The sequence below is a fragment of the Cyprinus carpio genome, chromosome A18, assembly GCF_018340385.1.
Source record: "Cyprinus carpio isolate SPL01 chromosome A18, ASM1834038v1, whole genome shotgun sequence".
NCBI classification, from domain to species: domain Eukaryota; kingdom Metazoa; phylum Chordata; class Actinopteri; order Cypriniformes; family Cyprinidae; genus Cyprinus; species Cyprinus carpio.
The window spans coordinates 18139747-18152981 of NC_056589.1; the positions used below are offsets into that span (position 1 = coordinate 18139747).

A 13235-nucleotide genomic window follows, 5' to 3' on the forward strand; every position below is an offset into this window, starting at 1 on the left:
TTCTAAAATGTATTTAAATAGATTTAAATAGCCATTCAGATTTGTGGATTTGCTATAGTGTTCATCCATGCGCCAAATACTTAAATATTTAGACTTAAAAAAATAATCATTACCAAAGCATGCCACATTTTAATCTGGACTACAACATGCCCTAGTTATTGTTTGAAAGTGTTTTGATTCTTTTTTGTTCATTAACACTTTACATTAGGGCTTCATTAGGTAAAATTAGTTAATTCATTAGTTAACAAACTGCCAATGAAAAATTCATCTTAACATTCATTAATCTTAGGTATTCCAATATTTAATAACACATTGTTAAAATCGAAAGTTGCAACTGTGTTATTTTATGAGCTAACATGAACTAAGACTTGTATTTTTAGCAAAGATTAATAACTTCTGTAGCAAATGTAGCTATTGCTCAATGTGAATGTTCATGCATTAAATAAGGTTAACTAATGAGGTCTAATTGTAAAGTGATACCCAGTGGTCTTTATAGTTCTTTTGCACTTTAATCTGTGTAAAACATTTAACTTTATATATTTTTCTGTATTGCTTTATTGTATTTAAATATTCAGTTATTTTTGTTATAAGAAAAAAGTTATTTAACCTGTTATGTTACTGTTACTATATTATGACAACTTTTTTTAAACTAAATTTCAATATTGTGATAAAAGCATTAGCAATTAATCGCAACATGAAAATTTGATACCGGCATAACCCTATTTAGTAATAATAAATGTAGGCTGATATTTAGCATATCTCAAAATAAATTAACTTGCAATATAAAATTATTAATTTAGACAAAATAGTGTATTAATGTGAATTTTAATATCAGTTTATCGGTACTGGCCAGTACTTTCATATCAGTGCATCCCTATTAAAGATTACATGAAACTTATATGAAATTGCCTTTTTTGCAGTCACAATTTGACTGTGGTCAGTGTGGTTTATCACTGTTTACCTCAGATCAACATAAAAGATACTGTATGTAGTAACCTCACAGTTGAATTCAAAAGCAGAAGTCACATCAAAAACGCAATAAGCAAAAAATAAAACATAAAAACTCCTATCTGAGCTGGGTTTATAGAAAAGTAGGGTGAAAGCACTGGGGCTTGAAGGCTGTGGGTGGGATCCACTAAGGGCCTGTTGGATCACACCAGCACTCCAGGACATGGGCAGCAGAGCCAGCAGTTCGAAACCACTGCTGATTACATCAGCTCTCCTGAATATTACACACTCTTTCACTGCACGCTATCAAGCCAAAAATGAACGGTAGAGAATGTAAAACTAAGTGAACATTAAGATAACTAACATGTGATGTAATCTGTGACAACAGTACAGTTCTTGAGTAAAACATGCAATAATATATTTGCAAAAATGCATTCCAAATTTGCTCTCTTGATGCGGTGCACCTGGTCAAAAGGTCATCTTTGATTTAAACCAGTCCAGCATTTTTGAAAGCTGCTTACCTAACATTTGCAGTCACTATGATCGATAAGCAGGGAATATGTCTCTATAGGAGTAACTGCTAGGGTCTGACATGAAAATCAATAGGAGTACATGACACATAGAACATGCACAGCAAAGCCGATCTCTAGTGAGACATGTCCATGTGCTCACTGCACTGACCCTGACCTCGCTACACATGGGTCGTTCACTTGCTCACGAACGAACACAGGTGGACATACAGGGCAAACACACTCTCTCACACGCACTGAGAAAACTTCTCTTGTCTAACGTAATATAGGTTTGGTTTCCATGTGAGATATTAAACATGCATTTATCAAACATCTCAAGATGTGAAGAGGAGAGGCCCCATCTGACATGCTGACACTCCCTTGTCTTATAAACAAGTTAACTCCCATGTCCTTCATACTGCTCGGGAGGATTGTGTATTGTAACTGAGATGATCCCATTATGAGAGGGTTTATATGAATATAAATGATTGCGTTGTGCATGCGTGTGCGAGTGGGCGTGAGCGTATGTGAGAAAAACAAGCCATGTGTTAGTGATAGGTGTCTCACTCTCTATCCCTTCGGAACGTGCCAATGTGAGAGTGGGAGGTCTGGTACTGGGGTCAGGCCTTTTCACACTCAATAAAACATGCCCTACTCCCACTGTAATTACCGCACACATACACACACTGCGTTCCCTCATCTGCCCGCCAAACCATTACTACCTCACTTTTACACAAACCTATCATTTTGGAGAGTGTTCCTCTAATCCCTTATCTGTATAAACTGGGGTTTCCTGAACTATATTGAAAACATATCAAGAATATGAGTGACTACAGGCTACAAATAAACTTCCACGTACTGTATATTTATAGAGCTCATCAAGTGTGAAAGTGTTTACCATAAAAAAAAATGTTTACACATTAAATTGAAGTATAAAAGTATTTAAAAAATATAAAGTATTAAAAGTATTTTTTCTGTCAAATAAAAAAAAAATATGCCAAAAATAAAACTATTTCGATTTAGTGTTTTCTTTTTTAATAAAAAAAAAAAAAAAAATTACAGACCATGCATAAATTGACTACTTCATAATGGATCATTTTGAATTCTTGTTTTTATTAAAAATTGTAATTTTTTGAAAATTTGAAAATTCAAAAAATATAACAAAAATATATAGACGGTTTCATGGGGCGCACACGCCTGGCCCTAAGTTAACTTCCGGTCAGTGTTTGTTTATCAGTCTGGCTATGGCACAGTCTACAAACACAGTTAAAGTTAAGGTGATGAGTAGACTGAAGTTGGGCTCAGGTGGTTGTGCTGTAGGATGTGTTTCCCATACATTTATTTATTTGTGGCAGTCAAAATATCAAAACTGACCGATTTTCCAAAAGGCTTCGTTGAATAAACATGAGCATGTAAAGTTAAGTTAGGGGCACAAAAGCGCGCATGCACAGTAACATTTGTTTATGTTGTTGCCGATGAAACCGTCTATATAAAAATAAAATAAAAATAAATTATATATATATATATATATAAAAATCACTCGCATAAATACTACTGAATTAACTCAGTGAGCAAGGAGGAAACTGAATTATTAACGAGTGAACAGCATCTGGAAATATAAATGCAATATCTATATAAAATCCTCCCTACCTTACTTCAATGGTGTAAAGCACAACCTAGTGACAGCAGCACTTGAAAAAGAAGAGAGGGTCACTACTTTTCAGACTTTAGGCAGTGTCCAGAATCTCGGGCACCACCATGACAGCATTGTTTCCTGTGTGAAGCCGCCCTGAAAGCTCAACGTCCCAGAACAAGCTGTGGGCAGAGCGCACTCCCTACATCCTGCTCGTCAACTTCCTGTTTTTCAAACCCCTTCAGATGACCAACAGCAGCCAGCCAATGGCAGTCAGAGACATTATAGAAAGAGCTAGACAGGGTGGGAAAGAAAAAGCGAGAGGAAGAGAGACACAGAGAGAGAGAAGAAAAGAAAGGGCGAACATGAGCCATTGGGACAAGCATCTGCTCTGATCCTTCCCCTTGTTATCTTCCTGTCCGTAGGAGACTAAACAACTACACAAGTCCATCTCCTGTGTATTCTCCCACCATGTTTATTATGTTTACAACCAGGGCCATTTCGCAGCATGCTCTTCCGAGCTCTCGCTCACTTTCAATTCTTTTCATTCGTTGTGTTGTTTTTTTTTTCTTTTTTAAACAAGCAACACCAGGCTTCCCTTTTTTGGCCTCCACTGATAAGAAGCTCAAACCTTCCCAGCTTACATAACTATCAACCACCATTTGATAACACACCAAAGAAGGATGAAGCCATAAAATGGGACAGATCTGCAGTAGACCATGTTGTATTTCAACTTTAAAATACATATGACCACACTGTCTGACCACATACAATCAGCATATTACAAACATAAATGGATTGATTTGCCTCTATTTAGTGTGGTGCTGCAGTTGTGGGTCTGGTGGGAAGACTTTTGGGATTTCATTTGGGATTGGACTGACACGTTGACATAAGAACACAAGGGAAAAGGGGAGGGTTGAGAGCCTGGGCTTTTGTTCTGCTTCTAAGAGGTGGATGTGTACCTGCAGATGTGGCGGCCCTGGCCTGGATGGGGAGGAGGGTTGCCGGTCTCTGCCTTTGTGAATGTGTGCTTATCTTCCTCTCCAGCAGTCCATGGTAAAGCATCCGGTTTCGGGAGCTTTGTCGTTGTTAATGTCTCCCGATGCTAATCTGACAACGCCACTTTCCCCTCTTCCACCTCACACTTTTTTTCTGCTGTCTTTCTTCCTTTCTATTTCTTGCTTCCTTTCTCTCTGGCTCTCATCTTCTCATTCTTTCCCTTGTTAAGTCTCTCCATTCCCTCACCTCTGTTTCCAAGGCAACTAATGAGATATAATTAATAAGATCCAGCAAAGGAGTGTGCGTGAAGAAATGAAGCTCAGAGAAGGAGTGTGTGCAAGCACAGATGGAATAACGCTGCACGCGCTCCCTCGTAACGAACTTTTCACACCATGTTAACTTCCTTTTTAAAACATGGCTTAAGGTGATGTTATGCAGCAGGACAAATGAGTTTGAAACACATTCCACATTCTTCTCAAGTTGAGATGATCAGGATATGAGCACTGTTTCAGAAAAATGGTACATATGTACATGTCAACAAAAAAAAGTGCCCTGGAGGGGAGACTGAATTATGAGGAATCTTACAAAGGCGTGAACTAGAGATTTTTTACATTTATATTTCAGCATTTCATTATGCAAAATATAATAAGAGAACAGAATAAAAGAACAGGGCATGGTGTGTAGATAATGCTTGAGGAGAAAAACGAAATGATCATATATAAAATCTCACAGCTTTAGAGAATCTAATTTAGACGTAACAGGATCAATCTGATAGATTTTGCGATATATTGGCACACAATAAAAACTAGGAGGCCACATTTGCATGCTAAATCAATGACTGATTTTCTTAAAAATTTGACTAATTTTAAACCCGTCTTGATGTCATTCAAAGCTGATGTCATGCTTAAATCTGGAAACTTGCAGTTTGCATCATAAAAAGGAAGGATGTGATTAAAAATAAACAAGTTTCATTTCACACAGCGGAAAGCGACAGAGGAGGTGAATATTTCCTTAAAGGGGACATTATACAATACTATTAGTGAAATATGATCTAAAGACATGTCCCTAGAGCTCCAAGTTACTACGTATGTGACGGAATACTGTGTCTTTCCTTGGCTGACCCAAACACAAAGCTGTATTTGGATACCGTTAAGCACAGTTCTGAGAAACAAAGTCCTGTGTAACCAGAAAAAATGACATTTCCAAGAAAGCATGACACATATCAACTTTGCACCATTGATACTGCAAATCCCTTATTCAAACCCTCTGCAGATGTTCACAGATTCTAAATTTACTTTGTGTCTCATCAGTCTGATCTCTGTCATTATCTCTGTGATATAGATGTTGTTCATATATAGGGTTTGTTTGATGAGTAGCTCTCTGATACTGCTGAGCAGGCAGCCATTGGGTGGTTAATCTCTGCTAATGACTGCACAGTCCATTCAACAACTCTCCTCTGACCGTGCTATACTCCCTGTCCGGATCAATGCCAGCCGAGACCATCTTCCGCGCAGCTCGTGTATAACTATAACAGGGGACAGCTCGGTGTCAGAGGCAGGGAGGTGAGCGAGAGAAAGCCACTTCTCACCTCCAAAATGCCATCACCACATCCAAACTCTCCCAGGCTTGAACTGCAGTAATAACTGCAGACTTACTGAAGTCACGAGAGAAAAATCGTTTATCAGGTTTCTTTTACACAATATTCGTTCAATTTTACCAACTGTAAAGAGGTTTTTACATTTATAGGTAAGTGTCAGTCAATGTTATCTATGTCATCTCAAAGCACCAATTATCATTAAATTTAATCACTTCTGTTCACTTTGTTGCTGCCTTTAACCTTCTTAATCTGTTTCTATCCAATTTTGCGGCTTTAATGCATCAAAATGTATTAAGTAATTTGCAATTAAAACAGCAAAATAGAAACTGACACTATAGCCACTAAGGCTCTTTTATTAAATGTAATCAATTGCTTCATTTATAGTTAATAAAAAGCAATAAGCTCATAAATAAAACAATTAATTAATAAATTAATAGAACATTAACTGCAACCCTAGGACAAGCTGTTTGGAGAATGGATGGGTGAATGGATACTTTAATCAATCTCAATTAAGTTTTTTATGCAATCTGGAAATGTAAATCACATCTTAAGGCTTGAAACTACACGACTTTAAAAATCTGAACAGATTCATAGTCTGAAGCTAAAAATTCTGAGTCTGTGACCATCATACACTAAGCGATTTTCTATGAAATCTGTCAATTCAAATATGCAAAATGGCTCTGACTTTCGGTAACTAGCATCAACTTCTCCAGACTGTAAATCAGGACAAAAATCCGGGTAAGTCATGCAGCATATTCCAGCATTTTTTTATTGATTCTAATGCAATTTTTCCACCAATATTTCAAAATTCATATAAAAATATACTATAAACTACGCTATTGTCATGAATAGAATGTCTATTACTTCAAATTATAAAAGCAATACAAACATGCTACGTTCACAGTGAGAGAATGCAGAGCACACACTAGACGTGCCCACAATCAATCAAGGATTTTAGCAAGGTCGAGAGCTGGGAGAGGGGCAGACTACACAAGGTGACTTTGACTGAGAAGATGCCTTGGGGGCCGTGCTGAGAAAGCCATGGAGAAAACTTCAATATGGCTCTTGTTCCCACCTCTGTCCCCTCCTTGATCATCCATTACATCATTTTCTTTCAGCACTCGCTAAATGTTTTAGAGAAAAAATGACAAAGACATCGGAAAATATAAAAGTCACAAGCAGAAAAGAAGAAAGAAATAGTGCAACTAGCCTCACATAAAACTTCCCTTTGATTGCACAGTCGTTAGGTGTGACGTGCTACTGTGAAGTTCACTCTTCAGCACATGGTAAATGTCATGACTGATTTAAAGCAGGCACTCGTTGTGTACTGTCTGTTTGTGTGTGTGTGTGTAAATATGACAGGCAATAAGAAAAGGACAAAAGAGGGGAAAAAAACTTGTAATGAAACAAGAGAAGTATCACTATTCTCTTCACCACCGCCCACCCCCTACCCTCTGGTCGTGTGCGGTAGCTGTGTTGTAACATAATTACTGCTGGGACACTCATATTCCCAGTGATCCATTTGCGTCAGTCAGGTTTCCAAGCCGAGCCGATGAATGGATTCTCAGTTTCTCAAGGATAAAGCGATGACCCTCTCCGAACAGTTAGATCCATTTCATGTAGGGAGACCACTGCACTGGGTAGGTGAACATTTGCTCATGTTAATTGTAACTGGGATCTGGGATTTTGGAGTCTATAATAAAAGTGATGGAACGCCAAGCCATCAGTTTAGTGCAGTGGTTTTTAAAAGGGTATCAACTAAACAACTGAATACTTAAAACACACTGTGTACAACGTTTAACTATACAAGCCAACTTCCAGCAAAAATGTGAGAGGAGAGTTTATTTATCATGATCTACAGTAAAGACAACAATATGACAGAGACACGTTTAGCTTCCATTATGTGACATTTTCGAATGAAACTAATCCAAGTGGGAAATCATCTTTAAAAAAAAATCCCTTCGCATAATTTTCTCAATTAGTTTTTTATTTTTTCACCCAAGTGACCTCGGTTACATCAGTTGAAAAGAAAAGTCATTTCAAAGGTGGAGCAAGTTTTTACATTTTGATAAAAAAAAAAGATTATAAAAACAGCTATATGCACTGATGAATCACTGAGATTAGACATTTATTAAAACAGTGTGTTTTTAAAATATTATTCTAAGATTTAAAAAATATATATATTTCTGGAAAGCCCACTTTTCATGATCCAATCATTTTCAGATGCATAAAATTAAGCATTGTGAATGCAATTTCATGTTCTCTTTAACTGGGTAACTTAAAGCTTACCACCAAAATATCAGGGTCTTTGACTGATGTGTTATCATCTTTGACATCATATCTACACCAGCTTACCCAACATTTCCATCACAAGAGAAAACAAAAAGAAAGAACTGTGAGCTTGTCTTCAAAATAATTTCACCAGCAAAATCCATTCTGACAGTATGTCAATGTGCTGACACAATGTCTTGACACAAAAGTCAGCATAGGATTTTTCTTACTCCCCACTTTGGTAAGCCTTATTATTAAACTTTATTTAAATACGCTCTTTGACTGTACTTTTTTGTAAAGGGTTATAGACTTTAAAACCACAACAGGAGTTTGCAGGTAAAACATTGGCACTAAAACTTTCAGATTCAACTAATCTTTCAAGTTTTTTTTTGTTTGTTTGTTTGTTTTTTTATGAATCTGTTGATAAATGAAACGTATGCTCGTATGCTCGTTCTCCCACCCGCTTTCCCTCTCTCTCTCTCTCTCTCTCTCTCTCACACACACACACACACACACACACACACACACACACACACAAAGTCGGTGTGATCTCTAGATGTTTGCAAGAAAGTTTTCTTCTGGACTTGTTGTATGAAGTGATGGCATGTGTTCCTGGCTCTCTTCGCATAATTGTCCATCTGAGAGTCATCACCAGAGATAACTAATCCCCCACACTGATGCACAAGTGTCTGCCCACCCTCAGAACTACTCCCCCCCAACCCCCCATTTTGCCCAGAGCCACCCTGTGAGTTGTGTTAACTGGCATGGCGGTCTTTTGATGTTGCGCAAATCTCAGCTCAGAAATGATAAACAGTGGAGATGAACTGAGATTTTCCTCCTCAGGGAAAAGTGAAACATGATTATTAAAGATGCCATGCATTAATGCATAATGCGCACACAACTCACAGAAATGGACAAATCACTGAAAATTCACAATACCGTGAAAATACTGTGACATCTTTCCAAAACCTAGTGAGCTGCCTACTTAGAGTACAGTTGTGCTTTAAATGGGATGGATTTAAAGACACCACTTTTCCAAGATGGTTTTACCACAAAATGTCTAACAACTAAAACACAGCATGCTGTTAGCATGCTATTAAAGCACTGTGCTAAAAATATAAAATTCAAAAATATATAAAAACAAATCTTGATATCAGCAATTGACAAACCATCTACATGTACATTACAATAACTAAGGTAATCTCTGCAGCCAAATAAAACAAAAAATCCTCACTTTAATACTCTGGCTGTCACAGCAGACACCGAATGCTTTCCTCTGCTTGACCTGTGAGATACTTTAGGTTTTTACAAGAAAACTTTAAGAGCAGCTTACAATAAATATTTGATATTATGCTCTTTCCCTATGATATTTCAATCCTTTTCAATCCCACTGTTCTCCAATACTCCATTATGTAAAAGGTTTATGCAATATAGGCAGCATGGATGCCAATGACTCATAAACTGGGAAAGGTTGTGAACTGATGAGATTATATATATATATATATATATATATATATATATATATATCATATATATATATATATATATATATATATATATATATATATATATATATATATATATATATATATATATATATATATATATATAGAAAGATTGATGCACAATAATCTCTCAACAGACAAACACAGACAGCGTAGCAGATAAAAAAAAAGACATTCTATGAAAGAAGAGAAGGCAGTACCAATGAAGCTACATGTCATTTGCTTGAAATCTAAAGCAAAAAGCTGTTCAGGATAAAAAAATGCTTCCCCTTGTGTGATTTTTCAAAATGACATGATGGCAACCTGACCCATAAGCTGCATCTCTCTCTAAAGAAAAATACAATTGCAGAGTTGCTTATTTCAAGAGACTGTCAAACAAACAAACAAAAAAAAAAAACATATTTGGCAAGTCAACTATTTTTTTAATTTCATTATGGTCTGAAACAGTAGAATCCACTTAGTGTTATTTAGCTGGAGTCTTTTGTTAAGTTTTGCGGAAGGTTAAAACCAGGGCTTGAAAACGGAAAATTTTTTTTTTTAAATCGGTTCACTCTGAGCAGAATCAATATTTTAACGAATAATAACAATAATAACACTAATAAAATTACCGTTTCCGAAACCGGTTCGGGTGGAAGAAATACCGGTTAATATAATTATTTTTTTAAAAAATTTTCTTTGCCTATAATTTGCCTAATAACAATAATAATAATAAAGTACAGTGTTTTCTTTACTCAAAAAGAAAAGAAAAAAAAGAGAGATCTGTTAATGTTAGCCAATAACCCGCTGCGCTTAGTCAGCCAATACAGCATCATCTTTTCTAGATTTTAGCCAAATGTAGGCTACTAAAAAAAAAATCTATCAACACTTTAAAGACATCAAAGTATTTTTAAGATATTTAAAAATGTTTGCTGCATTGTTAAAAAGAAACACTTGTATAAGATTGCGTTTTGAGAGTGAAAAAACATAAGTCGCAGATCACGTTGCATTCTATTAGCCCTATTACTTTCTGAAATAATGAAGGCTAAAATGTCTGTAGGCTAAAGCAAAATGTTTACAAACATAAAAACAGTTATTAGTTTCTCTTAATTTTATTTTGAAAATGAACAGGCTTCAATATAGCAAAATTATGTTGTGTGTCATCTTACACTATCCTCAGATCAACTCTAAGGGCGGTGCATTACAAAATGCGACTTACTTACGTAAGGCGTTTGATGATTCATACAGCTGATACAGAAGCAAGATTCATTTCACTCCAAAATAATTAAAACTGGCTTCAGCGTCACATTTTTGTTTTCATAGGCCGTACAATACTAGAATTCTTTGATTGGTTCTGACAGCTAATATATTTAGCGTATATGCCTATTTCAAATATATAAATGGAACGATCCATTCAAGAATAGGTGCGTGTTGAATTCATTTACACTATCCTCAACCGGTTTAATGGCCAAATTTCAAATTTTCGATTCTGTTCAGAACTATAAAAGTTTGATTTTGACGTTTCTGGTTCCGTTATTAACCGGTTAATGGGGCTCTTTGTTTTGCAGTACAAGACCACCTTTTCCGGTTTTCATTTTCGTTCCTTGAACCGGTTCAGAGCCCTGGTAAAAACCACTGGCTCTTTGTTTTGCAGTACAAGACCACCTGATGAGAAATGGTTTGAGAAGATAGAGAAGACAAAATGAGAGAAAAGAATTTACCGTAGCATACATGCTCTGCAAAGGCTGCCGTGATGATTTTTAGTTCCTCCATTCAGCACAAAAACAGTTTTAAAATATACATATGCTCTTACATAAGCATCTGCTTGCAGCTGTACTGGTGTTTATGCAATGTACAGTACAATGGAGGCACTTCTTTAGAAAACGCTACTCTTTAATGGACTCTTAAATGCAGTCTCTCTTAACTCTACACAATGAACTTATGTTTGAAATGCAAAGATATGCGTTGTATGAATGTTTGATTTACAGTTAGTGGGAATTCTTCGGTCTGTGTAACATAACAAATATTACTTTCTTTAGGTAAGGCAAATCTTTCAGTTGCCTTATTCTAATTAGTTCTCAATATGCAGAGGAAAAAAGTGCAAAGATTGGTTTAGGAACACAATACCATTATTCCTGAGAGTGTCTGATAAACGAATTCATCACTGAATCCGACAGGATTTACATACTGCTGACTTCATGTGCCACTTAAGGTCCAGACATGACACTTAAGGTGCCACTTAAGGGGCCAAAGATGTGACATAGAGGTTGATGGGAAATGCAGGTTAGAGCCCAACTGACATGTCTCATTTCTATCATCAATGTCAATAAAACTAGCTTAAAGACAAAGCACAGAGACAAAGGGGTCTAGTGTGACATTGTGCCCCAGATTGAGGCCCTGCTGTTTGCCTTCCCAGGAATCTTTTCAGCCCAACTGTTTCCTGATAGCCTGTGGCCTGACTGAGTGGTTAGTGAGGGCCTAGCTCTCTTCCCATGTGTGCTCTGAAGCAGGCTAGCAGCAAAGCCACTGACAGACAGCCGATCGGCAAAGAGAGGGAGGGGGCCGGCCAAGCGAGAGATAAGACCCCGGGTGTCAAAGACGCTGGCCAAGTATGGCAACAGAGCAGCTGAGATACCAGTCTCCGAGTTCTATTTCACCTGGATCAGCAGAGAGAGAGAAAGCTGGCAACAAGCAGAACTTTACACACTTGCGGGTGTAGTACAACCAAAGAGTTTGAGAACACAGTGACATGACATGGTACACTTGGAGGAATCACTATATAGTATGACCTCAATTTTCTGACTTCACTAAAATGAAATTTATTAACATTAAAACAGGAATATTTGCATATTACCAGTTATAACACTTGCCAGTGACCATATTTCAAGACTGACCCATATTACTGTAATTGTAAAACAATTCACCAAAACAAAGTCATATGTGCATCTTATTGTCCTGTGTACTTCGCTGTGCTTTAACTACTCAGACTTTAACTGAGGGAGTGGCGTCATGTTTTTCCTCACTGTAAAGTGCCAGCACCAGAGGGAGGGTGATGTCATGCCTGTAAAACTGATACCTCCCTCTCCTGGCTTCCACATCTTTCTCCTTACATGGCAGAGGTCAACTACTTCATATCGGTTCCCAACGAATGAGCCTTTCAGCCCGTACCAATCTCGCCATGCTTCCTCTGCTTTACGGCGATATCAGGGTATCGGCATGGCAAGCCGAGTGATAAATAGACGGACACTGCTGACCTGTTAGAGTTAATCGCATCACTGTGCAAAATCAATGAAAGGGGAAACCTAATAAAACATGTACTATACATGCTACAGAGATTGACTATGGTTAACTATTCCCGATATTCCGTTACGTCTCAGAACAGGATCCAAGACTTTGGAGAGAAGATCTCAATGACAGTCAAAGCACCTGAAGCTACCAGATACTGTTTTCAGTCAAGTAATGTCATACTGGTTTTAAATCATTAGGTTCGGCAATGAAATGTGTTGAATTCAACCTTGCTGAACAGTCCTTATGGAGAGAAAACAGGCTGATGTTTCTCTGAAGCTTGAGATTGTTTCCATCCGGCAACAGAATAAAAATCAAGATGGAAGAGGGCCCGGCTATAGTCAAATTCTTTAGCTGAACACCAGTAAAATAAAAGACCCCATTGAAATAGCATTGTGCTGAATATGGATCTAAAAGCATGGGCAATTTGCCTCTCAGCACAGTTAAGACAAAGAGCTCCATTTACAACCAGGATGGAGCTTTTTGCATGGACATCCTGCTATCAGTGTGCT

The 13235-nt window shown here is 37.2% G+C and overlaps 1 protein-coding gene across 15 annotated transcripts in view; it reads right to left on the reverse strand.

The window, feature by feature from the left end:
• LOC109108812 (myocyte-specific enhancer factor 2A-like) overlaps positions 1-13235 on the reverse strand; it is a 91430-nt gene that overhangs the window by 63298 nt on the left and 14897 nt on the right. The window contains exon 1 of one of the 15 annotated variants that reach the window (XM_042775196.1): positions 3108-3368. The exons of the other annotated variants lie outside the window; for them this stretch is intronic. The gene's annotated coding sequence lies outside the window, so the exon portion shown is untranslated. Of the gene's footprint in view, positions 1-3107; positions 3369-13235 lie in introns of those variants that run through there. 15 annotated transcript variants of the gene reach the window in all.